Source organism: Ambystoma mexicanum, chromosome 3p, assembly GCF_040938575.1.
Source record: "Ambystoma mexicanum isolate Mex_15411 chromosome 3p, UKY_AmexF1_1, whole genome shotgun sequence".
Taxonomy (NCBI): domain Eukaryota; kingdom Metazoa; phylum Chordata; class Amphibia; order Caudata; family Ambystomatidae; genus Ambystoma; species Ambystoma mexicanum.
Genome location: NC_090925.1, coordinates 397,987,543 through 398,011,594, shown reverse-complemented (window position 1 = coordinate 398,011,594; position 24,052 = coordinate 397,987,543). Strand labels below are relative to the sequence as shown.

The following is a 24,052-nucleotide window of genomic DNA, read 5'->3' as shown; positions in this document are numbered from 1 at the left end:
TGGGGTCGTCGGTCCTGACTGATGAGAGAGAGAGTCTGCGCTGCGTGGTGCAGCCTAGTTGCTTCCTGGGGCCCACTCTGCCTGCTTTTTCATTTGTGCAGGTGCCAGTGTGCGCACCCGCCCCTCCCACCCTGAGGCCCTGACAGGAGACCAAGTCCCATTCGGCAAAGCAGGTAAGTCACTTGTTGGTGTGTGCGGTGCAGCCTGAGCCTGTCACAGTCTAGTGATCAGGCAAGGCCCAGGTCGGACCCGGGTGGCGGCACGGTCCCCTGGTGGTGTCCTGACTTCCCAGGAGTCAGGACCCCACCAGGGGCTCAATCGCACCAAGGCTTCTGTTTCTGTGCAGTGAGCTGCTGACTGCAGTCAATGTCAGGCCCAGGCCAATTTCTGTGACCAGGGGCTGCCGGCTGCCGCAGACTGAGTCAGGTGACTCTTGCGCGGGCGGCCGGGCCCGTGGATTGTGCCCAAAAGTATGTTTTTGATAACTTATTTTGAGTGGCGGCTGTGGCCCATCACTTCGAAAGTGATGGGCCCCAGCCGTCCAAATATATGTTTTTCTTTTAAAATCATACCTTCCGTGTGGCCGCTGCGCACCTATTTTTGTCATCATCAGGCTCAGCATGGCCGTGGCGGTGGCGGCCCCACGGAAGGTAGCCTAGTGATTGAGGCAAGGCAGGGCAAGGCCCAAGACCGGGCGGGGCACGGACAGGAGCGTGGTCCCACTAGTCTGTCACAAAAGATGTCATTTGCAACTTTGGACACTTTTTCATTGGTGCCGAGCCCGACTCGAGACAATTGTATGCCCCAGTCCGACCCTGGATAGCATTCATCTAAGCGAAACATGAACTGTGAATTTTTGCCTGGGTGTTTCCCCTCTTCCTTTTAATGTTATCGGCCTCATTAGTTCACAAACGAGCTTCAGCGAGGGGAACCTGTCTGGAACGGTGCACGTATTGGGCTGAAACCGAACCGGCTGCACTTCGCAAGAAAAGCCCATGCAAAGATGAACTTCTGAAATGCCATTTCAGGCAAAGATAGACACATGGAAACTAGATGGGGATAAACATGGTGCACGTGCCCACTAATCTGTCGTCAAAAATAAAAGCACTAGTTGAGTATTCGTGTATAATTCTCAACTGTCTTTTGCTGTCATTTTCTTCCATAATTACAGCGCATTTTTTCTATCCTGATGTGTGGTTTATACACCAGATGTGGCCCCTTAACCTGGGTACAAAATGCTCTGAGCATGTGCTCCGAAGGAGAGCACATTCAATCCTCAGATAGGAATCTTCAAATAAAGGTGGGTGTCTGTTACTGTGATGCTGGAAATGCATTGGAGGGACAGGACCTCCCTGTCCGTTTCCTATAGTCCTTTTTCAGTTATGTTCTGTATTGTTTTCTGCCCAGGAGTCCATGTGGGACTCCTGGCAGGGCAGCTTTTCCTGTGTTTGGTTTGGTGTACAGACCCATGGGATACCCTTGCCCCTAGTATATGTTTTTGGCCACCTGTGGGTGGCCCACAGAGCATGGTATGGGCTGGTGGCAGCTCCATGCTGAATTTGACAGGTGCTCTAAGTATCCTCCATTTTGGGATACCCAGACCCTGCCATTGGAATCAGTTGATTCCTGATAGGAAACAAGATGGCCCCTGTGGCCTCTTGCTTTCTATTGCCTGTTACCTTGTTTTCCCGAAGTCCTGGGAAGCCCTGACTCTGTCCCTTCCCCCTGACTGGCTGTTGGGTGGAAGTCCCATATGTGGTGTTGTTGTGAAGTCCAGGCCAGACTGGCTGGAGCCTTCCAAGTGACTGTATGTTGTGGGTACACCCTGTGGGTGGGACCTGGGTGAATGGGGTGTGTGACAAATATGCACTTCTTGTTGTGGCTGTCTGGTTTCTGGTATGAGAGACAAAGACTGAGACAGCCCTGCCCGAACCTGGTATGAATGCAGTGTGTAGTGTTGAATGGCTGGGTACTTGTCCCAATACACATTCCTTGTTGTGAGTGTCTGAGAGGGAGGAGTATGGCCTGAATGCACTGTATGCACTGTATGCCTGAATGACTGCATGAATGCCCTTCTGTATGATTGGCTGCTGAGTGTGACCCAGCAGTGTGGATGAGAGACAGAATAATATATCTGGGGACCTCTCACCACTGGAAATTTTTCAGAAGCTGTGTCTATACTTGAAGAGTAACTGGACATGCTGATCCTCGACGCTCTGCTGGAAGAAGATGAACTGCTGCTGCATTAGCTTCGACCCGATCCGAAAGCTGTTGTGTTCGTCAAAGACTGATCAGAGAGAGGACCTGGCTAGGTGCCCTCTCCCTGTGCTCTGCGGGACCAGTGAGCACTGCTAACCTTTGCCGAAGCTCCCTGGAAGACAGACCCTCAAAAGGCTGCTGACCGGAGACGGGGACCGCCGAGGAGAACGAAGTGAAGCACCCGGACATCGACGCTGTCAAAGTCCATTGCCGTTGTTCAGGGTTCGGAGTATCGCTATAACTGCTGGAGGCCCGTCAAAGCCTTGTTGCCCAGAAGAGGGGACCGGATGACGCTGTGCCGCTGACGCCCAGAGCTGCCCGCTCCTTTGCCTAAGATTATTGAATCGAAGGACTCCCTTGTCCGCACCAACGGCCGCTTTATCCCGCCGGAGAAAGTCGAGGACGCTGACGCGCCGAGGAGACTCCACCGGTGGGTTTCCGCCATCCAAAGACCACAAAGACTTCGACGACTCGACGCCCTTGTTGGCCCACAGTTCTTCAGAAACTCTTTGTGGTCCTGAACTATCCTACACTGAGGTGCACCGCACACCTCATCCTCGCAAGACGTCGCTGATGAGCACCGCCTGGATCGATGCTGTGGTCTCGGCACCCTCGAACTTTTCATTGATGCCATCAATGCCAAGTTCACCTTCTTCGATGCCTCTCGACGATCCATGGCTCCTGCTTTAAAGGGAGTCACTCAAGAAGGATCCATCAACACCTCTTCGAAGAACTCTGCTCCACCAGGTACATTGGGGGGGTAGAAACATTATGGAAGGAAATAAGACTTATAGAACAATATATGGACTGGGCCTGTGGTATATCTTTATTTTACAGGTTGCCCAGGTGGGGGGATCTCCACACAGAACTGTGTCTAGTGGTAGAGGCTAGTATTCTGCCAATTGTTCTAAGCAACTGCTTTCCTGCTATGTCTATTATTGGTTCCCTTTATTAATTGATTTGTGTGACATTTTAACCAGAGTACAGTTGATGCACTTTAATGAAATCTGATAATAATTGTGGTAACACTTAGAACTGTATATATTTTCCATGGTAGATTTTCTGAGCACAAAGTGAGTTATTGTGATAGTGTACATAACCTTGCATATTAATTATATAAAAACTGTGTTTTCAGTAATACAGTGTGTGGAAATTCCTTTGTGGGGGCTTGGGGAATACACTGCACTTAAGAACCAGCCTGCATCACCTCCTGAGAAGCTAGGCCTTGATTGCTCATCCATTGATACCGTAATAGAGAATCTTGACTGGGGTCCTCTGTGCCTCTCCTCTACCATATAGAGAGCAGAAGTACAGACCCCCCCTCCAGTCTTTACAGTAACACCCCGCAGCATAGTGAAGTATGTCAAGAACATGTCAGTGGGAAGGAGATATCCGAATATGCATTCTCCTCTGGCTCCTGAATACTGGGTGACAAAACATATTTAGTTTTTTAATATGTGTTAAGGTGGAAAGAGGCCCTAAAGCAGAAGTAGCACAGGCCGTCTATTTCACAACAATGTCTTGCAGAAATTACTTTTTCCAAGTTATACAATACCATGCTCATGCTTGAAGGAAGGGTGAAGGGGGATGCATTTATGAGATGTGATGACTGATAAGGGCATGAGAGTAAATTGATTACACAAAACACCTGGATGAGGTGACTGAGGAACGGGCTGAAGGGAGGGTGCTCTTCCTGAGTTAACCGATTAGCAATACTTGGTGTACTATAACAGACTGTCAGATGGGGCAGAAGGGGTAGAGACAAATACAGTGCAACAGTGACTGAAACAGAATGCTTTTTTATTTATTTGAATTTTTAAAGCGCTCACACAGCCCGGGGGCATCGAGGCGCAGTTACAGGAGGAGCATGTCTTAGTTGTGTATTTATAACGCGCTTAATGCCCAGAGGTTTCTAAGCAAGGAGTCGGGGATCGAACCTGTGTTGCTTCGTGTCGTCTTGCTTCCAATCGAGCACATTGCTGCTGAGCTATCCTGAGTTCCGAGACAATGATTGCAACGCAGCTCCACTCAGAGCCATTTGGGAAACAGGGCGGTGGGAGTGGGTGGGCCGGGCGGTGGGGGGTCATTCTACAAAATTGACAAATAAGATAACATCCAGACGTTTGCAACAATTTTATCAACTACATTATCACTTTGAGGACAGCAAGTATGGTTCAGACGTCTAACAAGTGTGTTCTAGAACTTAGAAGTGTGTTCAAATGCACTCTTTTGCCTCTGGGTTTGCCGGAATGCTGGAACCACTACACCTACCATAACAAGTGTTTTCCAACTTTAAAGCATTATACTTTCTAAACCCATTTGTGTCCTTCCCCATCCATCCCACTACTAGCCTCTGCCAGCAGTTGCTGCAGCACCAAACATGTGACATGGAGCGGCAGCAGTGTGATGGGCCAGTGGTGGGCCGATCTAGGTAGGTCTAGCACTGAACTGGCTAGGCTGGCACACCCGCGCTGAGGGCGGTGCTGGGGCCGTGCTGATGGCGGCGCCACGCCGCACTGCGGGTGGCGCCCCACCGGGCATTATGGGGCCAATATTTTTTGGGCACTGGCACTTATTTTTTTACAAATTAAGCACTGCCTGTGTCTATCTGAATGAAGGAAGTGTGTTTATTTCTGAAATGTGAACCCGTTTCTTTAAGCTCTGAGGGACGCTATTGAGTGCTGGCTGAAAGTCTGAACTAGTGCTGTAAGATGGATGCCAGCGGTGGGGGAAGACTGCCTCTGACTAATGAAGAATGCTCCTGACACCTAGAGACTGCTGCCACGTGTGAACCTGGATAGTGGGGGGACGAGATACAATTTTTCTCCTCAGGATGAGTGAGAGATGGAATTGGTGGCACGTTCTCCGGTGGGGCTCCCCTGACCCCCAGACAGCTGAATTCAAGGTCGATTGGTTGGTAACTGTGGTGAGTCAGTGTCGACGTCATAAAGTGAAGAGCGGCATCAGGCATGCATGCAGCATTTCTGGTTGAGGAAACTCTTGAACTCTCTGCCGATAAAACTTGCCGGCTGTGTCTGCGAAGAAGGTGAGAGGAAAACTCTCAGAGGTAGTGTTCTCTTGGGGAAGTCTTTAGCTTGGAGCGCCACTGAGAAACCCTGCATGTTAAGGGTCGCCTCAGTGGTGCACAAGGCCAGGGACCAGTAGGTCACCTTCTCAGAACGGGATGGCGCAGTCGCTTGAAGGATGAGATCTAGGATGTTGCATCACGGACATGGGAGATGGCCCCTGTGAGACATACAGGGCCGGACGAGAAGATCAGAAGTGCCAGTGCTGGAAAGCAGGATTGGGGAGAAACCTCCTAATAGGCAGAGGGTGTGACACTAGGTTAGGGGTATTAGGAACCTGAGGTACTTAACCATACCCTATGGTCAGGAAGACCACCACATCCATTTGCAGTGACCAACGTAGGGGTCTGCCTGAGAGCAAACATCTAGATTTAGCATTAATGAAAACATGGTTTCACCATGCTTTAGCTGCTCTCACCATTTGATAACAATGGGAGGGGGCAGGGAAGTCATATATTTTCACAGCCTGCGGGCTTGAAGAGACACATTTTGGAGGGCAGGGGGCATGCTAGTGGCATGGACCCTACCCTACACATTTCCCAGGAAAGCATCAAGTATATGAGCAAGCTAGTGATGCATGTAACACTTTGGTTGGGTGCACAGAGTTCACCTCAAATATCTTACCCATGGGGTGGGGCTGAGCAGATGAGGAGGGTTCATTCGGTAGCAGAGCTTCATCAATATCTGTAAAGGTTATGGTTTGCTCTCTTGTTGCCCTATTTTTAATATGTCGTTTTTCATTAACTAAATCTCTTTTTGATATTCAAGGGAGGAGTGGACATTCAGTACTTGGGTGACTGATTCCTTTGTTTGGGTCAATAGTGTGCACCCCAACTATAAACACATTTGAGACACAAAGGAGAACAGTAATGCAAGATGGATGCCACTTGGGAAATGCTTTAGTTTAGCTAGTGTTATTATTACTAGTATTATTAGTATTACTATTATTAGTATTATTACTAGTGTATTATTATTAATATTTTAGAAGGGCAATGTCCTTCACCAAGTGCTGAAAGATGATGTGTAATAAAACAGTGGGATTATTGTCACTGGAAGAGGCAGTTTTTCAAAGCCACGTGAAAGGCAAGGGGGAAGGAATAATGCAAGCCCAAATAGGTAGGCCATTCTGTAACTGCGGTGTAAGAACAATGAAGGCTCTTCCTCCTCAACTGCATCTGCTGAAGCAGAGGATGGAGAGTTGGTTGCCCACCAAAGAGCATAGCTTTCTGGCTGGAGGGTAGTGCTGGAGCAGCAGTATCCCAAAACCAATCCACCCAGCCGAGACCGTAAAGCTCAGAATCCAGAAACCATGATTCTTAGAATCCAACTCCTGGTTAGGAGAAACATATGGACCAGACTTGGGGTATTTCCTTACAGATATGGGAGGAAGATGCCAGTGTAAAATCCATATGGAGATCCCTAGAGTCTAGAAAGTCTGCAGAGACCCCCTCTATATCCCAGGCTACCCGGGCATTGGCAACAGAGTGGGAAGGGCAACATCTCCCACAATTCCCCTTTCCTACTGAAGGAAAACCCCCAATGGAACAGAAGGACACATTTGCTAGCATAGAAGCAGGATTCCCACAAGAAAGACCGTAATACTGCATAGGAGTACTTGCCAGCTCCAACAAAAGATCTTCATGAAGAATCTACACCCGCCTCCCCTGCTAAAAGTTAGAGGGGCAGCAGTAAATTCAAATCCCCTTACAGGGAAGCAAGTGAGAGAAAGGTCCCTGCCATGCCGCAGGCAGAAGAAGGGTGTTTTCAGCCTCCGCAGGGCAGGATCACAGGAGCCAGCTAAATCAAAGTCCTAAGAGGAGGACACCTCCAGAAAGAGACATGGAGAGAGACCAGCCACTTTTTCCCATCCAGTGGAGGCAACTATGTGGACTACCATTCAAGATATGTGTCTGCCATTTTCAAGGACTTCCTTCACAGGCGCAGCTCTGCACAGCCCCCTCCCCTTGAGCATGCTCAAACCCATTAAGTGGCCACTCCAACCAACCAGGCTTAGGACATTGAGGCATAGCCTTTTATAAAGCCAGCTACCCGCACAGCAGGGGAACATATTTTTGCCACTACAGAGTAAAGGTTTTTAGATAGATTTTGAGAGTTGGAGGAGTATGGTGGTGAAAGCAGAAGGACCTTGAGCAGGAGGAAGAAGGTTGGAAAGAGGGTGCCAGACAGCAGGACACGACGCTGGTATGATACAGTGTAAGAAGGAGCTGGAGCATATGGATAAGGTGAGGAAGACCACCAGAAGGAGCGAGGTGGTTGGACAGAGAGAGACATGGAGAGAGCTAAAGGAGCAAAAGAAGGAGGAAGGAGAAACATTTATATTAACAAGCAGGTTGGAGGTGACATCAAGAGAGCAAAGGAGGATTGTGTACAGGAGAAGACTGTTGAGGGTCGGAGGTGGAGGAGGACCAAGAGGAACGAAAGTGAGGGACTTGCACTCTGAGCCAAGGAGATGTTACCGAACATAGGATGCAGGTACGACCGGCGGGCAGAGCATCGAGGAGGGGGCGAGGAGGAAAGTCAAGGTTATGGAAAAAGAGGTCCGTGGCCTGAGATCATAGTAATTCATTGATATGGGTGACGAGAATGGAGGGTTGGGAATTAGAACCAGGACCCTTAGAAAGCGAGGTGGAATTGAGAGAACATCCCATCCTACAGAGATGCGCTGGCGGCCAGCCTCCTGTTTTAAGGCATGTTACACTCCCTGCTTCTATTGAAGCCTACAGTGAAAAAGCCTTTAGGTCCCGAGACCCAGGTAAAGGGATATAGCAAGGGAGAAGCCAAGGAACTGTTGAGGATCCCAAACACATCTCACAACACCACAGTCTGAAACGATTACAGGAGTGAAAACTAAAACTCATGCCTTCTCTCGGCTGACTGGCAATCTCTGAGACCAGGGGGCCTCATTACGAGTCTGGCGGTAACCGTGCCGGAAAAACTGGCAGGCTACCGCCGGACCTGTATTACCATTCCGCCTCTGTGATTCCCAGATTCACTGTGGCATAACGACCCTGGTGACCCGGGAAGTCCCCATTCCCATGGAGTCCCATAGGACTCTATGGGGACAATGGAAACACTGGTTCCATCTATGACGGAGCCGGTGTTTCCATTTGCGCCTGCAGGCGGGTGGCTTTACTCCCGCCAGGTCAGACCTGGCGGGAGTGGCCCCTCCCGCTTGCAGGACTCTGAATAAGCCAGTCCGGAAATAACGGTGGCAGCGTTTATACCGCCACCGTTCTTTCCGGACGGGCAGGGTCGTAATGAGGCGCCAGGTTTAGTCCCGAGAAAGCACAGGGCGGATGTTGGAGCCAAAAAATAGCAGCTCCGTATCCCCTATGCCTAACCATGGACACAGGATGCTGGCTTGCCTTGATTGACTCCCCGCACCACCCTATGACATTCCCGAGGGATCCAGGTAGAGGAGGTCCGTGGAGGGAAATTGAGGTAGCGATCCCCCTTCCCCTGTTGCTGCTGGCCACCCCTGTAGACTACTTTCCAACCACCTCTGATTTGAACAATCACACTACTAATGTCTCACAAATATGCCTTTAGAGTATGCTACTTTTAACAGCTGGGTGTTTATGTGCCTGTTATGCATCACTACCAAGATACTGCACACTCAAGTCTTCATACATTTTCTGAACAAAAAAAGAAAGGTCTGTGATCAGTCTAAAGTCACTCCCTGTGAGGGAAAATAATGGCCGGGACACATTTTGAAATCCTAAAAAACGTTACTGGTTTTGCAAAGATAAAATGCATATGTAATAGTCTTTGCTATGTTGTACTGAATTTGGAGTGTTTTTCAATGGCATGTCATCCTCATTGTGTTTTTAACCGTAATACACAACCTGATTTCAATTGTAAATTGTATACATTCCCTGTAGTTATAAAGCATTGTTTTCCTGTAGGGAAAAAATATGTAAACACAGCCACCATTTCAGATGCCACAGCTACTCACCTGATACGCTACTACATTTAATGGCCGCCTATGGTGGGATCCCAACAGGGAGGCCACAGTTCCTTCAGGACATACATTGTGTCACTTCTGCTCCCACCCCTCTGGGGACAGGTGTAAGTAGTGCAGCCCACTGGCTGATATCTATGGAAAAAGGCTGCATTCGTATGAGGCGAGCTGAGGGGACATGCGACTGAGCAAGACGGCTGCTTCATTGGCATCCTTTGAGGAGATGTGTGACTTGCCCTACACCTTGTTAACACTGCCCTGCTTGCTGTTGAGGGGCCCCTCCGGCACCTTCCATGTTACTCCTGAAGACCCCTGGTGTCTTGCATTGCCGGACCGCTCCAGAGATGTATGAGGAGAGGGAAATAAGACACGGCTACCGATTGCAGCTTCGCAGCACTCCAGTGGAAAGTATTTGTATTTGTATTTTATTTGTATTTTATTTATTTATATAGCACGCCTGGCCAAGGGCATCTGGGCGCATTTCTTAAGGTTACAATCTCATAGTGTGCAGCACAGATATACCAACATATATTACAAAATTACACAAATAGATTACAAAAATAATTACAGGATGTTTACAAGATAAGTTACAAGGTGAAGGTCAAAACGGCACAGCCTAGCAAGGCATGGCAACAGGAGAGCATTGTGGCTTGTTAAAGTCAAAGTGACAAGTGGAGGTTTTAAGAATCCTGCGCTATGAGCCACATTTGAGCTTTACTCTTGAATGAGTGGAAGGAGGATTCAGATCTGAGTGGATTGGACAGCGAGTTCCACAAATAAGTGGTGAGAACCAGGAAACTGCCCCACCCTGCTTTCTGAAGCTTGAACCTAGGTAGTTAGAGACAGTGTGCTAGTGCAGCTCAATGTGGGCGGATGGAGGTGTGGGGTGTGAAGAGGTTTGCCAGGTATTCTGGAGCCTGGTTGTCTAGGCATTTGTGAGTGAGTGCAATAGTTTTGAGGGAGATTCTTTGGAACACTGAAAGCCACTGTAGGCTATGTCTAGTGTCAGAGATATGCTGATTCCTCTGAATATTTAGTGCTGGCCTGATTGCATTGTTCTGGGTTATCCGTAACTTGCTACGGTTCCATTGGCTCGTCCCTAAGTAAAGGGTCTTGCAATAGTCGAGTTTCGATATAATGAGGGTTCTGGCAAGGATGGTGGAGTTGGCTCTGGTGAGGAATGGTCGACATGCTGTAATGAGTTTACATGTGTAGGCTCATGATGAGATTATGACATTGGTGTTTCTAGTAAGAGATAGTGTGGAATTGAGATACATGCCTAAGGTTTTCGTGTCATTGGATACCTTGATGGTATTGTCATCAATGATGAAGGATTTGAATGCTGGATCTAGTCTTTTAAATCTGTGTTGGGAACCAAGGATGAGTAGCTCTGTCTCCTCATCGTTGAGACAGAGCCTGTGTTGTGCCACCCATGCCTGAATGACCTGATAGACATTGTTTAAGGCCTTGGTGTCAACTGTGTGGTCAGCAGTGATAGGGATGAGTATTTGGGTGTTATCTGCATAATTAGTGTAGGTGACACCCAAATAGTCGAGAATATTGAAAAGCGGCTTTGTGAATACTTTATAGAGTGTAAGTGAAATGCACGATGCTTGAGGAGCCACGCACAGGACTGGAGAGGGTTCCGCTGAGGCCGATGGGGAGAAGACCCTCATGGATCTATTTGCCAGAAAGGATCTAATCCAAGTAGTGGCTTTGTCGAAAAAATGGGCTACAGATTTCAGATGATGGTAGAGAATTTGATGGTTAACCAGATCAAACGCTGCCAATAAGTCAAGCAATAGTAAGAGGGCCAGCTTGCTGTTATCTTAGTGAGGGCTGGATTGCTCCTGTTATGCCCAGTGTCCTGCATTGTTCAAATTCCTTGCGTGGAGTGTGGGGATGGCTGGCCACAGGAAACTTAAGGTCCCGGCACCATGCGTTAGTTCCTGCTGCCCCTCAAGCTATTCTGCCTGTCAAGGCTAGCAGAAAAAAAAGAAGAATACCCCCCCACCACCCAGGCCAACACCCTCTTTTGGCATTCCAGGCTCCTTATAGGAGCATTTCATTGAAAGAGAGAAGAAAGCAGAAGGCTGCTGTGCTCCAAGTACAGCAGTCATGGATTGGTAAAACGCTCTTTGCCCAAGCCTCCGCTTGATGATCCAGCGTCCACCGGCACCTGTGTTCAAGTGTATTGTGGGTGTTAAAAACAAAGCAAAACAAGCCCTGATAGCTTCTACTCCTGCAGAGAAGAAAGTGGCCAGAACTGATCTACTGGTGTATGGGGATCTGATGTGTAGTAGTCAGAAACTCTGATCCCCCTGCTTCCAAGGTGCTCCAGAGTTTCAGGAATGGTCAAGGGCACCTACAAGCCCTGCCTTGTGTCAGCACTCTAATTCATCCCCAGGCATGTGGAGCAGTCTACGCCGTGACCTTCCATACCACAAAGAAGCCAGTGCCGGTCGAGAGACAAAACACATCAAATCCACCCTGACATCACCCATCCTCCTTCAGATGGTGGGTTTACCTGTGTGGAAACGTGCCCAAGATCTCCATTAAAGCATGTGTTGGTGTCACCGCCTGCCTGGGTGGAACAAAAAGTTTATAAAACGAGAGAACTCTACACCGATACTGAGAGCCCTCACATAGAAAAAGAAGCACGGCCTGTTGGTTATCCACCCCTGTTGCCAGTACAGAACCAATTGAGCAACAAAATAGTGCAAGCAAAATATACTTTCAAAATCCCTCTCTGCTTCTAGAGGAAGCCTTATTTTTTAAGGGATGTATGTGTTTACTTCTTCTGCATTCACTTAGCCTTACAGTCACATCGTCAGATTTCCCTCTTCATACATTTACTTCTTCTGTTCTGTCTTTCCCTTCTTCTAACATTTACTTCCTCATTACAGGGGAGACCTCCTGTAACTCACTTCCTTTCATATTCTTCTCCCCTTCCTCTTGGCCCCAGCCTTAACCCTACAGCTAACCTTACCATATGCATTGCACCTTGACAATGTGAAGATGAAGAGATCAAGATACAGTAAAGGTAAGAAGAAGTTAATGCATGAAGAAGTAAATGCATGGAGAAGTGAATGTAGAAGTAAGTGTAGAAGTAAAATGTGATACCCTTTTTAATTCCAGAGACAAGAGAAGTAGGCAACGGCCCGACCCTTTTTAACCCCTGCAAAACCTTGCTCCAGCAAAGCATCTGCTCTATCCCCATTCAAGTAGACTGAGAAAACATTAGAAGCCTCTTCAGCAGCCATAGCCACGTCACCCACAGAAGAGTCCCAGGAGGTAGTGGCCCAGCCATCCTGGCCTCCACTAGCTGACCCTGTGTCTGAGAAAGCATGTATTACCAGGGAGCAGCTGCACTTCCAACCCCACCAGCCAGTGTGGGCCCAGCACACCTGCCAGGGCCAGCACTTATTCTTCAGGAAGCTTACCCACTACAGGGAACTGGCCTACAGGGAACTCTGGAGATTTCACAGTAGGCCTCTGCACCCTGTGCCTCTTTTGTGTAGAATGTACACATGTTCTCATAGGAAAACGTTTGGGCTTGCTGGAAATGTGTAATATGCAGTCACTTTGAAAATTATTTCCAGGGCCTCTTGGTTCCCAGTCCACCCCTGAAGGCACCCTCCATCCCCTTGCTGGAGGCTGCACTACCTCAAACAGAAGCAGCAAGCAGAGCAAGTAACTAGCCTTGCTAGTCTCTGCCAGTACCTCTCTGCATCACCTGAATACAGCGATGGATCAGCAAGGAAGAACTCATCGGAACAATGCAGTCGTAGGTCCTCTGGGCGTGTGCTCCTCAGAGTCTGAAACTGCATCCAGCGAGTCCTGTGGTTGCACACATAAGCCTATTTGTGTGGTGTTTCTCAATATTTTGAATTTTTGTGGTGCCCTAAGGTTTATCCTATTTTTTTGTGTATTCTTGTTTTTTTTTTGGAAGTCTGATGCTACTTTTTAGTTAGCGGTGAGTCCTAGGAATAGAGTGTGTTAAGGAACTATTTACAAAGACGGTAATATTAAGTTTGAGTTAGTGGCCATTTCCAGAAAGTAATTGGTCAGGAACTTTACCCCAGTAGTGGCATCAATGAAGAACTGCCAGGAATTGTATAATTCAGGCCCTGCGTTGGAGCGGGGGAGGAGAATTGAGTAGAAGTTGCGTCTGGGCCTGTGATTTTCTTTTTTTTATATATAACCACTCACTGCTGGGGTAGTGAACATTCAAGTTTGGTGTGCATGGTTTTACTTATATTTAAGAACTGCCTACCATTTATATTCATCTGAGTATTCTGTATTTATTGAGGGTTGACTATTTCAGTGAGGGTTTTTGCCTGCAGTTGGAGAGGAGTTACCTATGCATCTATTACTGTAAAGGTTACTTACCCGGCGCAGAGGTTTAAAACCACATTTATGTGTGGAAATGTTTACTGTTCATTCCTTGGCTGCCATTTATGAATCACTGCAAGCATTTGAATTGTAAGATACCTTTCTCATTCCAGCAAGGGATTTCGGGAGCACCCCCCTCACATTCACCCCGGTGGTGTCACTGAATTTACAATGTTTTTTTTTTCCTTACCCTCTGTCTCCAGCCCCCTGATACCAAAGTCAAACGGAGGCACACTCATAGAGCAGATGAGCCCTCTTCTGTCATTCACCTACAGGTTGCCCTCTGTCAACAATTTAGCAACAGATGGCCAGGCTTACCAGACCAGGGAGCCCATATAGTACCAACTATATATAAAAAGGGTTGCAGATGTCATTCAGGCATGACGGATTTTGTGATGTCACTTCTGCGCCTGTTTGCCCTAGAAAGATGCCATTGAGTTGGTTAGGAGGTTGAAGCAGCCCAGCAGTTTTTAGAATCTGTTGCACATAAGATTTTATGTCCTAGGATGTGTTTCCACGTCCCTCCAGAATAAGGAGGCTGCAAAGCATTAGGCAATACCGCAAGTATACAAAGGAAACCAGGAGAAGCGATGTCATTTCTTGACATTTTGTTGGAGAGAGGAGGTTGGACAACCATTAGCCCTGTCTCTCCTTGTCAGGTGATGTGTTACATCACCTGTAGCATGAGATGAACGGTCAGGCTTGCCTGAAGGCCCCAGAGTAGAACCACTGGCTTTGATGCTCCATGCGACGATGTCACGTAGGATTGAATCCTTAAGCGTTGACTGCAGCTGTTTCTGGGAATCCCCTTATTCTGGGAGGAGTGTAGAAGATGCATCCCCCCAAAACCCTGTAAGATATTGTCAACAGACCCTGTAGTGTATGCAAAGATCCTCCTATTTTGGGTTTTGGAGTACAAAGGGCAAGGGACAAAATGGGAACAGGCCAGGAAGCGAAACATTCCCCTCCAAAACCCTACAACACTCAATATTAAAGGGGGAGAATTCGGAACTAAATGTCCCATAGTGCCCCAGTCCCAAACACTGAAAGCCTGAAACAGATCCTGGATTTTCCAAACTGGAGATGGAGGGCAAAAGGGCAGAAGGGGACTCCACAACATCAAGCAAGGCCCGTTTTCTCAGAGACATCTGGAAGGGAGACCCAAACAACTGTTCCAGTGATAGCATCGTCACAGGCAGTAATCCAATCCCTATGTTTAAGCCCTTTTAGCTGTAAAAAAAGGGCATCTCCCACACAAACACACATATACAATTGGGTCAGGAAACAGCTACAACCTTTGTGCCTGACCTGAAGATGGAGGAAAAATACCCAACACCTGCAGTGAACTTCTCTCTTCTGAGGTCAATGAGGGGGAGGGCTTACTTTCAGAATACATTGAGGCCACAGAAACTGATAACCAACCAGGCAAGCCCAGACCAGCCAACCAGTGAGTTTGCCAATTCAATCAGCCAATTTCCTTCAATAGAAAAGAGACTCTGCTTTTACAGTGAGCATGTGCGGAAGTTGGAGAGCAAACATGTCTGAGAACTCTCATGCTGGAAGGAGAGAGTAGAAAGGTTGGTAGTGATACGCTTGTTGGTAGAGGATGCAAAGATATGCAGACAAGAGGAAGGTGAAGTAAAGCGCGAAAAAATGATGGTGGAGGAGGGATAAAGAACAGAAAAGCTGAGACAGCGCAAGATTCGGGAGGGGAAAAGGCAGATCTTTGATGGAGCGGCTGCAGTGCAAAATAGTCAGAAGAGGAGGAAAGAGAAGATGAAGACTAGAGGAGAATGAATGACAGAAGCAAAGAGAGGAGCCAGGTTAATGTGAGAAACCAAGGAGGGTGAAAGAGTTGGATAAGAAGGAGGCAAACAGACCAGCATCAAAAAACACATCTTGGCCAGTTCAGTGGAACCAAACACTACAGGGGTTATGGATATGCAGGTGACAAGCCCAAGAGACATGAGCTTGGGTGCAGGCACGGGACAGTTGCTAAGACGTTTGAGAGCCTTGTCCTCTTCACCCAGACAAGGTAGGGTCACTGCCTAAAAGCTATGAGGAAAGACAGTGAGGGAGCCTAGTCAGGGGCAAACGCCTGGCACACAGTGGTATCAGCAAGCCCACCAAGGAGAAATAGCACTTGCCTGTTTAGGACTGGAGATAGGGGGCTCAATAGGAAACCCAAATAGGAGGGGATAAGCTTCACCCTTTGGTAGGCTCTTGGAAGCAAGTGGCTCGGGAGGGCTTCAGCAGTTTGCCTAGGAGCGCAACAGCAAATAGCTCGCTCGTGAGGGCTATAGCAAATGGCTCAGGAGTGCTACAGCAAATGGTCTGTGGGGGTGGCCATGACCGAGGAGGGCCGAGGCTCATGAGTGACATGCATTAGGAACCTCAAGTACCAACTTCCACAGAAGTGTGAGGGAATTTTTCTTGTTTCTATATGTCAGTCAGAGGTTCTCAGACTGACCAGGAACTTTGACAGTAGAATTCCTTTGGAACTCAGGACTATGGTCATATCAGATGCATAGCCTATAACATTATGAACATTTTGAGCATGTGTGCATCTACTCCTATACCCTCATAACAGAACCTATATTTATTTGGTGACCTGACTCCAACACATTCTAAGTTGTATACAAAATAAAAGCTTTTTGTCATGCCCTACACAAGCCAACAGTATTCTGTCACTCTCTCTGCCTACGTAAACCTGCAAAGACAGCGTTTTCTTTCCATCCATTCATTATTTATTGTATATATTTATATATTGGGTATTTGGAGAGAGATCATTCAGACTTCTTATGACACCTTGGAGAGGCAGTGGCACAGGATGGAATGATTCAGCATAGAACAGATTGGAAAATGGCAGAGAGTGGGGCAGCATGTAAGCCCCCCCCCCCCATGTGGGGCTCACTGAGATGGCAATGTGTCATCTCTATATTTCTGTAATGCTTTTAGCAATAGGGGGAGTCTGATGCAGAAAAGGAGGCGGGGTGGGGTGGTGTCAAAGTTGCGTGATGGTTCTCAGCAAAAACTGCTCTTTGTGTCGGAATCATGACAGTGATATCATTTGTTTAGCAAAGCCCCCTGAACTGTTGAGTGCCTGATCCTGAGATAGGTGCAGTTGAGAGAACAGGGAGTGTCATGCAAATGAGAAAAGAAATACCCAAGAGAGAGACTGCCAGAGGTTAGTTGTGGCAGAGCATCTGGCAGGAGTTTACCTCCAGGTGATACCAGAGGGCTTAAGGCTGACCAAGACAGAGACCTAAACCCATAATGATGAAAAGGTAGGACTAACAAGGCCCTCAGCCTTGCATATAAACCCTTTACTTTTCGTTTGCCAATATTTATTAATTTCAAAAAGCTTTAACTGTCCAACAGAGGACCCTCCCTGTAAAGAATAGATAAACCAGGTTGCATGGCAGTGGGCAGCGACAACAAACAGGAAGATACTAACCAGAAAAATTCCAATTTTGAATGTATCATTACATACCCTGTCTATGTCAGATTTAGGCTTATTAAATAAAGTCCTATATTATTTTCCATCTAGATGGATCTATTTTTTCTAAACTATAGCTGTAATTTTGATGTTTTCTGAGAAAAACACAGTCTAAATACCATTTTGACAACAGTACCTATAATCCTTTTGATACCATGAGTCCAAAAAACGTATATTTGGAAAATATAATCTGGAAGGGATAAAGGGACAGGCCGTGGCACAGCCGAATCAACATGGCCAAGACAGAATGCATCTCCTTACATGCCTTGAGTACCAACAGGAACCTCATGAAGAAACCTGCAAATAGAGCACTTGGACACCGTGCAAAGGGAAGCAGTCTTTAGTTTGAGTTCCAGTAACATAAGATAACATAACATTAAGGCGGTTGCATTGTAATTCATGTACAATCGAGAAATTGAAAGTCAGATATAGAACAGGGAGTTCTATATTTCTTTAAGTGAAGACCCTACACAAATCTTTTGAAAGAGGATCCTGAGTTTGTGGTTGAAGGATTTGCGAATTGGTGGATTAATTACAATGTATGTTATTATTTGGGCAAGTTCCTATTATTCCAGAAATCTACATACTGCCAAAATGACCCAAAAATAAGGTCAATTCAATAGACATACCTGCAGAGGATGGGATAACATCAGTCTTAGAGTCTTATTTACAATTTGTATTTTTTCCATAAGACCTAGGGTGATACATTCTTCATCACTTAAATGTGATCACATTCAAATGATCTCAGTGCTTGAGGTTATGTCTTTCATACAGGCCTAAGAAATCCTATTCACATTAGAGATCGAAATTCTGCATCCAAACATTCCACAGCGGAAAGCGCTGGACGTTATTTTCAACACATTCAAGCAACTCATAGATATAGAATGCATCCCAAGTAGATTGCTTTGTTATGCTACCGGAACTAGCTGTGATTAAAACAATATTATTTTTCAACATGGCATATTTGCAGAAATAAAAGGCACATTAATGGGGCAACTGATATGGTTTGATACAGGCAAAACAAATCCAAATGGAGAGATGACATTGATGATATTTGTTTCATCTAGCGAGGATCTAAAGAAGACCTGAGTCTCATTCATGAATTGATCAATACATATAGTTTTAATTAAATGCTTACTTTGACATGGGACCATGGCCAAGTTCTATTTTTTGGTTTGAATAATCAAAACTGAAGAGAAGACATTATTAGTGGGTTTACATGTCAAAACAATGGACAGAAACGCTCTACTTCATTAGATTGCTTCCATCCTCAAAGTATGTGTGACAATCTACCATATGGTCAATTGCTCTTAATTTGGAGGGATTCATGGACCACACTCTTAGCCTGAAGGACCTATTGAGGAATAGGGGTTACTCGAAACACACATTTAATAAAACCTTAAAAAGGGTCCGATTTATGGATCAGTAACTCAAGGTGGTTTATAAGAGTACCAAGGGTGGAAAATAATTTTTGGTGGCTTTCGACACATTTTGTGCAGCTAGTAATGCTGTTAAAAGATGTATTGATACACATTTGCACCTCATTTTGGCCACAAAAAGAACTCTGGAATGTTTATTGTTTGCCTAGACCGAGTGCAAAAATCTGTGTCTAAATTTAGTCCACACTTATGTGAACCAGAGGAACCAACAATCCTTGGATATTATAAATGAAGTTCATGTGTTGCTTGTACTTTAACACTAGAAGGCATGGAGATAGCAAAACTATTCCATTATATTGTAGGAGTACCCAGCTCATTTATCTTCTGCACTGTCTAAGTGGCTTGATCTATGTAGCGCTTGTCAACCTCATACACATCTTGTTAAACATTTTAGATGAGCATCTGATGCGAATACTGACTTGCAATGGTTAGTAATTGGCAAAATGCAATCTTCACCGAGGAAGTGGAATTTGGAAGTGATTTTGATGAGGAAGGAACAATATTTGATTATCACACTGTCTTCTTTTTAACTATGCTAATTGCATCTTTTTGCTAAATTGGTGATTGCTCGATAATTAATAAAAGTTGTTTTCATTATATCCAGAAAGTTTTTACCATAAGCTGGCTAACTCTCTTGTCAAAGGTCCAAAGTATGAATTCTCCCATTTGGACCAAGTCCTACATTTACACTTTTAACTTTGGTTGAAAACTGCAAAGTCTGACGGATTTGTAGAAATCCTGTGCTGCGAGCTAAGACGTGATCTATCAAGTGATATGTACTTGACGTTGGTGCATATCAGATGCACAGTTTAACGTGCTGCCAGCTTTTTTTCCCGTTACATTCAGCCCCACAGGAGTGGATCGAGTGGATGCAACACAACGTGCTGGTTTTGAGCACTTTAGGAGGTAAGGAAAGTTAGGGAGTGTAGAGTCCATCTGTGTGTGTTACATTCTTGTATGAGGCTATATTACTCATGCCCGACTGATTCATTTTTGTCCCTCACTCCATTTACTTCTATTTTAGAATATGGAACAAGCCCAATAACTCACCATACATATCTTTGACCTGGAAATTTAGTTTGTGAACGAATGTGACCATTTCAGTCTGTCAACGGACTATGAATATTCTCAAGGTAATGTTGAATTTTCACTGGTTATTGATATTGATATTGATATTTTATTTCTATCGTGCTCATACACAAGTGTTTCAGAGCACAACAAGGCAAGGGAGGAGAACAGGGGAGAACAAAAACAACAATCTTACTAGGCCCAGTAATATTGAGATCGCGCAAGTGCATGGGAGAGGGGGAGGGGAAAGGTGCATGGAAAAGGGGAGAATTGGAAAGTGCGGAGCAAAGGAGAAATAGATGAATAATCATAAATAAATAAATAAATAATAAAGGCAACAAACAGTGGTAGTGCAGCCAGCAATTGGCAAGTGCTGGGTTTAAGGCAGCAGACAGGGTAGGTCTGATAAGTGCAGGTAGAAAAATGGGGGGTGACTGTATCGGTACAGATACAGACCCCAGTGCAAGGGATGGCCCGGAGGCAGTTGGCAGGGTCAGCAGGTACCTGGCCTGGAGGGCAGAGGGTGGCCAGGTGCACAGTGCCAAGAGAGAACAGATCAGCAGGGGACAGGCGGAGCGAAGGCAGAAGCACAGAGGAAGGTCTTGATGTGCTTCTGGAACCGGAGATGGTTCTCCTCAAGTTTTAGAGTGGCAGGGAGGCTGTTCCAGAGGGAGGCCCCAGCCGAAGACAGAGATCTATCCCAAGCTTGTTTGAAAAACGACTGACCATGAGGGAGTTAGAGGTAGAGGTGTGAAGCGCTCGGGAGGGGAGGTATTTGCAGAGGGATAGCTGAAGGTATTTTGGACCCAGGCCCCAGAAAGCCTTGTGGACAATGCAGATTGTTTTGAATGTAATCCTTGCATCCACTGGGAGCCAATGGAGAGATTTCAGAGCTGGAGAGATACGATCCCAGGGCTTGAGGACAAGGACAAGTCTCGCAGTCCTGTTCTGGATTAGCTCCAGAGGGCAGAGAGTAAAGGCAGGTAGATTTAGAAAGAGGCTGTTACAATAGTCCAACCTAGAGAGAACCAGAGCTTGGGAGACCATGAGCTTCTCGGGAAAAGGAGAGGAAAGGAATAGTACCTCTGAGGAGGTGCAGTAGGATGTTTGACTTTTTAGAGACCTCAGAGATGTGGGCGGAGAAGGAAGGTGTGGAGTCAAAGATGACCCAGAGGTTCTTAGCCTCGCAGGTGGGGTAGCAGGAGGGCCAAGGGAGGCCGATCAGAGAGTGAGGGGAAAGGATGGTGAAGGAGTGCCAATGAGAAGGATCTCCGTCTTGCTGGCATTCAGACAAAGATCATTGGCGGCACACCAATCTTGAATGGCACTTATGCAATCAGAGATGAGAGAAGGAGAGGAGGTGGCCGAGGGCAGCCTGAAAATCAGTTGAGTGTCATCAGCCTAGCACTGGAAATTTGAGCAGAAAATGGCAATACAGTGGGCGTGAGTTGGCAGGTATTGGTTGAAAAGCCACGGCAAGAGGTTAGAACCCTGGGGAACACCACAGGTAGAGAGGAAGATAGATGATAGGAAGGACTCAAGTCGGATCTGGGAAGGTCGATCAGAGAGGAAAGAGGTCAGACAGGCCACAGCCTGATCAGTGATACCCAGTTTATCACGGAGACAGTTGAGCAGGATGGTATGGTTGAACGTGCCAAAGGCAGAGGAGAGATTGAGGAGGATGAGGGCAGAGGGAATGTCAGAGTCAAGGTTGGAGAGCAGATCTGCATGGATGTTCAGGAGAGCAGTTTCTGTGCTTCTGGCAGCTTTGAAGCCAGACTGGTGGTCATGGAGACAGCCAACAGAATCAGAATGAAGGTTAAGCTGAGAGATGGCCAACTTTTCCAGCAGTTTGCCCAGAAATGGAGCAATGGAAATTGGACGATAGTTAGCCAGACAAGAAGGATCAGATGTAGGTTTCTTGAGAAGAGGATGCACAAGGGAGAGCTTCAGAGGGGAGGGGAAGGATCCTGAGGCAAAGGAGTGGTTGCAAAAGTCAGCAAGGGCCGGAGCGAGGGTGTCAATGTGGTCCTTGATGGTTTTAGAGGAACAGGGATGAACCTGTTTTGACGAGGCTTTCATAGATGGGACTTTTTCTAGCGACCTCATCAGGGGAGAAAAGAGGAAAGGATGAGAAGGAGGGTGGGGGGGTGGCTGACGGAGGGTCAGCAAGCACAGACTGAGAGGGGAGAAGAGAGGGAGGGGTTTAGAGGGTGGACAGGATGTCCTGGGTTTTTGAGATAAAGTGAGAGGCAAGGACTTTGCAAAGAGCCTGGGTGGCAACAGGAGGGGTAGAGACTGCAGCAGGGTTGGCCAGCTCCTTGCAGATTTTAAAGAGTTTGGCCGAATTGTTAGATGCCGCAGAGACACAAGCTTGAATGTGGACTCTCTTCTTGGTGAGGACAGAGAGTCAGTATTGCCTTTGGAGCAGGCAACAGGCCAGTTTGTCAGAGGATGAACAAGATGCCCTCCATTTCCTCTCAGCCACCCTGCACTTATGCAACAGGGATGTAATGTATTGTAACATCCACTTGATTATTGCTTAATAATCTCCAAAACAAAGTGACACATATAATTAATGTCTATTCAGGTGGGTTGTGTTCCATTTTAATTTCTGAGAGGATCCTCATCTCATTAATTGGTGTGCTATGTCAGACATCAAAGCTGGGTTGTAGAGAAGGAGCCAAGTAACCCCACCTCAACCATCTCGCCCATATTGCCTATATGTTGGGAACCAGAGTGTGAGACATGTGCAGTACTATTGAAAATACAGATACCAAGGAGATTTCTGGAAGCAAGGTTCCTATTGAGAAAATCATACCTGCATACGAGACAGTATGATGGCCATTTGAATGAAATCACAGAAGAAACAGAGCAAATGTCTGGAAGAACAGAATGGTGATGTCACACAAAGCCAGCCTGACGTACATAGAAGAGATGCAGAGACAAGAGAATGAAGATATTCTATAAGGCTTCAAGAACGTATCCAAGATAATTGACATCTTGGGCTCAAGATGAAGAGGCTTATGCTACAGAAACGATGAAGATATTAAGTAATTTTACACGTGTACATATCCAAAGAAATGCAAGCAGACAAAGTATTCTTGAGGCTAGCTAAGTAGTGACTAGATTGCAGCATGCGCCAATGTATACATATATAGGAGCAAGTAAAGTATGGATGATAGCAGAGCTGGACTAGAAAAGGCCTTTCCAGTATGTCGCAGTGGAAAAAGCAATTAAGATTCTGGAGAGAATCTCAGAAGGGCGAGGCTGGATGAGCCCCAAGAAGCCAAGGTTATGTTGTACTGTGACAAACAGATATTAGTTACTATCATGTGAAAGAACGAAACTCCTGTTCAGAAGACATGAACGAAAACAAGGAAGACGTCAGAGGTCTATTAAATAATAGTATTTTAAATACACTAGAGCTCAAATTTGTGGTCTTCAGTCACGTGGAAGGATGAAGTTGGACAAACATGACGAACCACAGCTACGTAGGGAGGGAGAGTGTGCCTCTACTCCCCTGAATTCTCCAAAGCAAAGAACATTTCCAAGGCCGAGTTCAAAGCCTTAATTGTCATGCAGACCACTAAGGTGATGATAGATGATATGCTAATAGGCGGGAAGCTATGGTGTGACCAGATCACCAGCACCTGAAAGTCCAGCCTGCATGCTGCTAACGTAGGTGGAAAAGTACTGACAGATGTAAGAGTGCCAAACAATAGTAGGGGGCTGCGTAATTAAGGGCCCTATAGTTTGTGTAACCAATGGGACGTTGTGTATTAAGTGACGTTCATGATGACCTATTTCAGGGGAGGGATTAGTTGCCCCCACCTGATGTTAAAGAGCCTATCACTTTTTTTAGACTAGTATGGAACGTATACTTAGATGTTCTCTTGGAACCAATCACTTTCTTAAGTAGGTTTTTGTAGTTTGCCATGTAGGATGGCGTTAGCAAATACGTAGGTCAATGTCATCAATGATGAGTTTTTATTATAAATATGATGTTTTTATGAAAATCATTGAGATCATGCTGTGAGACGCCCGTTGATGTCCCTTGCACTCCCTGTTTTAGATAATTGATATTAAAACAGTGAACCTTTTTGCCAACTACCTGAGTCATCTTGATTATTGATGTTTGAGTAACTTCTGCATCCTCATTCATCTCTAAGTATTATTACCTCGTCTTAGAGGGCGGGGTTGTCCCAGTTCATGGTGCTGATTTATCATTTGATAAATGTCCGCCGAGGGGCTCGAGAAAAAAATGGTCATTGTGGTTGAGTGAACCGGGGAGTGAAGGGCATCTCGATTCATGTCATATTGT

At 46.3% G+C, this 24,052-nt stretch overlaps 1 protein-coding gene across 1 annotated transcript in view; it reads right to left on the bottom strand.

Annotated features, from left to right (window-relative positions):
- The window catches only part of CIMIP1 (ciliary microtubule inner protein 1), a 457,903-nt gene that overhangs the window by 433,068 nt on the left and 783 nt on the right, over positions 1-24,052 (bottom strand). The gene's annotated exons all lie outside the window — the stretch shown is intronic.